The sequence below is a fragment of the Cucurbita moschata genome, unplaced genomic scaffold, assembly GCF_002738365.1.
Source record: "Cucurbita moschata cultivar Rifu unplaced genomic scaffold, Cmos_1.0 Cmo_Scf00002, whole genome shotgun sequence".
NCBI lineage: Eukaryota > Viridiplantae > Streptophyta > Magnoliopsida > Cucurbitales > Cucurbitaceae > Cucurbita > Cucurbita moschata.
In genome coordinates, this window is record NW_019268518.1 from 3338186 (window position 1) to 3341734 (window position 3549).

General features: G+C 39.5%; 1 long non-coding RNA gene across 1 annotated transcript in view; it reads right to left on the minus strand.

The window, feature by feature from the left end:
• Positions 1-728: 728 nt before the first annotated feature.
• LOC111456056 overlaps positions 729-3549 on the minus strand; it is a 3504-nt gene continuing 683 nt past the window's right edge. Inside the window, exons 3-4 of the long non-coding RNA XR_002712690.1 lie at positions 3426-3504; positions 729-740 (exon numbers count right to left, since the gene is read on the minus strand). This is a non-coding gene — a long non-coding RNA (uncharacterized LOC111456056). The remainder of the gene's footprint in view (positions 741-3425; positions 3505-3549) is intronic.

The window sequence follows — 3549 nt, forward strand, 5'->3', positions numbered from 1 at the left end:
ATTAAATCAATGATAAATAAAATTGATCTTTTGGGTTATTTCATTTGTGATTGAAGAACGTGTATTTATGGGCAAATTTGTTATTTTGATACATGGAAACATATTCATTTTGTATTTTATTGAGCCATTCAATTAGGGAAGTGGTCAATTATAGAAACTTGGAACAGATATTTCTGGTTTGGGCTATTGAATGTCCTAACTGTAAAATAATAACAACTAATTAAACCTAATCTTAAAGACATTTCGAAATATGACATTATTTTTAGTTTATCCGATAAAGACCGATGAAAAGTTGAATAGATCTATCAATAACTCAGATCTATTAGAGACGTGTGAAAGAACTACTTACTAAGCATGTTTATATTCATTCTAAACATGTAAGTATTCATTCTTGATTTGCTCTTCACGTAAACTTGTAGGATCGATTAGGACATGACTGGTTATGCTATGTTTGACCAACTCCTTGAGACGATCCACTCTCAAGGTACACATAAGTTTATACCTTTGATCGTCGTTCACAATCGTGGAGTGCAGTATCTACTTGAAATTTACTGAAGAAGGTCAACATTTAAACTGCTCTAGCTATAGTGCCCTAAATTTAGTTCGGTTCTCTTGTGCATGCTTTACCAGGCATAACGGTAATTTTTTATAACTTATAATAGTATATACTCATCCAAAAGTGTCATTCCAAAGTCCTTAACATGCAATTTCTAACAACTTAATATAAGTGTGAATGTTTGCTGAATCCACCACACCTAAATGCGGGTGAGAGTTCTCTTATTTATAATCATTTTTAGGATACAGAAATATAGTAAATTACAAATAATATGGAAATAGTAATAAAAGGAAAGAATAATAAATGAAGGTAATATTTTTGCCTTTAGTAAAAGGGCAAATATGGTAACCTGTAATAGATATTTTCCTTATAATGAACGGTCAACTATCCTTAACACCCCCCGCAAGCTGAGCGACGGATTTGAACGAAAGTGAAGCTTGGATCTGAAAAATTCAAAGAGAGATCGAGAAATATTCTTTGTGAAGATGTCATCAACTTGGATATGAGAGGGTACATATTGTGTGCGAAGTTTGCCAGCGATAACAAGTTCTCGAAGGAAATGATAATCTAGTTCAACATGTTTGGCCCGCTTGTGAGAAACGGGATTAGAGCTAAAAAAAATAGCACTTTTGTTGTCACATAAGAGTAAGGGCTGCTGTGAAATAAGAACCTTGAGATCATGCAACAGATGCGTAACCCATAGAAGTTCAGCAGCAGTTGTGGCAAGAGCACGATACTCAAATTCACAGCTGGAGCGTGAGACAGTAGGTTGCTTTTTGGCACTCCAAGAAACGAGATTGTTACCAAGATAAATAGAATAGCCGGATGTAGAACGACGAGTATCGGGACAACCAGCCCAGTCAGCATTCGAATAAGCGACTAGCGTACTAGGAACAGTGGATGGACGAAAGGTAAGACCAAAGTGGAGTGTTCCTTTGACATAGCAAAGAATACGTTTGACAGCAAGAAAGTGATCTGCAGTAGGGGCATGCAAGAATTGACTGATAGAATTGACATCATAGGCAATATCTGGTCGCATAATAGTCAAGTACTGAAGGGCGCCAACAAGAGATCTGTAGAGAGTAGGATCAAAGAAAAGAGAACCATCAGTAGTCAGGTGTTGAGAAACAATCATGGGAGTGTGAACTGGTTTGCTATCGAGCTACTGAGCACGAGAAAGAATATCTCGAGCATATTTTAACTGACTAATAAAGAGACCATCAGGAGTGGGTGAAGCTTCAAGACCAAGAAAGTAACTGAGAGAATCCAAATCTTTGGTAGCAAACTCACAATGAAGCTTGCGAGTAAAGCTGTCAATAAGAGATGAGTTGTTGCCGGTAACAATAATGTCATCAACATAAAGAAGCAAATAGATAATGTTAGATTGCTGATGAAAGACAAAAAGGGACGTGTCAGCGCGACTACAAGAAAACCCAAGTGTGAGAAGAAATGAGCTAAAACGCTGAAACCAAGCATGTGGAGCTTGCTTTAAACCATAGAGGGCTTTCTTTAATAGACAAACATGAGTGGGAAATCGAGGATCAATATACCCAGGAGGTTGTTCCATATGAACACGTTCAATAAGAGTTCCATTGAGAAAAGCATTCTTGACATCAAGTTGTCGAAGAGGCCATTTATTTGTGACTGCAATAGTGTCACAGCCCAATATTTTACTACGGACAGTGATTAACGACACGACACAGATGCACAGGAGATTTAAATATGAAGTAGCGAAAATCATCAAATTTCAATAAAGTTTTTCGAACGATAAACACAGAACACAAGACCGTTTGGAAAATAAATTTAAAAAGAATGCGAATACAAAAATGATGACTAAGACTGGACTGACGCCCCGGGACTTCCCATTCCTCTGTGACAATTCCCTTCAGATCACGCCCACTCTTGACCGACGCCTCGCGCCCCTGAAAAAAAAAGAAAACATAGCAAGGATGAGTATAAAAATTATACTCAGTAAGCCACCTACTTGTAGGCTCTTTTCGCATCTTAATTTAGCAGAACTCCCACGGTTTCCTAATTCGGTTCTAGGACATCGGGTTCTAACCTTAGTCTCTTGGGGCGTGCCCCTTGGGTTTCACCGGTTCATCGTCCTTTCATTAGTCACCTAGAGGTTCCTTATGCCAAGCTAATATGGTCGGTATCTCTCTATGAGGCGCTACCTCTACATGGCTATCTAGAACTACATGGTACCTAGCCTAGGGGTGTGCTGAATACCCCTACGCCCATATAGTCCTCCTATGGGGGGCGCGACTCAACCCGTTCCCATGCAGCTAATGGGCTGTACGACGTGGGGACACATTTCCCATGCGAAATGGCTAAGAACAGTAAGGACTGATCAGGGACCCTTGGTCCTCCCACGAAGCTATAGATACCGTTCTCACACTAGCAATCTATGAACCCCCTTAGGTACTTCCTTACCGTGGTAAACCGCTAAGTTTCTAGGGGAAAATTAAGTCTGTCTAGAGCAGCATATCACTCCTAAAAGAAATTCCCTAATCTTATCATAGAAATGGGCCTAGCAACTAACAGAGGGTGCATGCAATCTTCTTCTAACATCATAGTATGTAATTCATGCAAACTAGGCATACCGGCTCAACGGGACGATGACCTCCATCAAGCATCCAAAACTCGACATACACAATTTTAACATAAATTACACGCATGCATACGTACAACGGAAGCTTAAGGCATACAAGCAACACTCAGATAATTCACCCAACACATCATAACAATCCATCTAATTAATCTCATTCATGGAGAGCTAATTTAAGGCAAAATTTCTAACATGCATACATACAATTCCAAGCGAACCCTACAAGTATTTCTTCCTAAATACCGGGTGGTGACTTACCTGGTTGACGCGTGCCCCTTCGCTAGCGTTTCTTTGCCCGTGAGGTGTCCAACACTACTGATTTCTCTAAATTAAGTCCCTATCCACGTAAAAACAGTATTAGAACTGGAGCCGGGACAAAAAT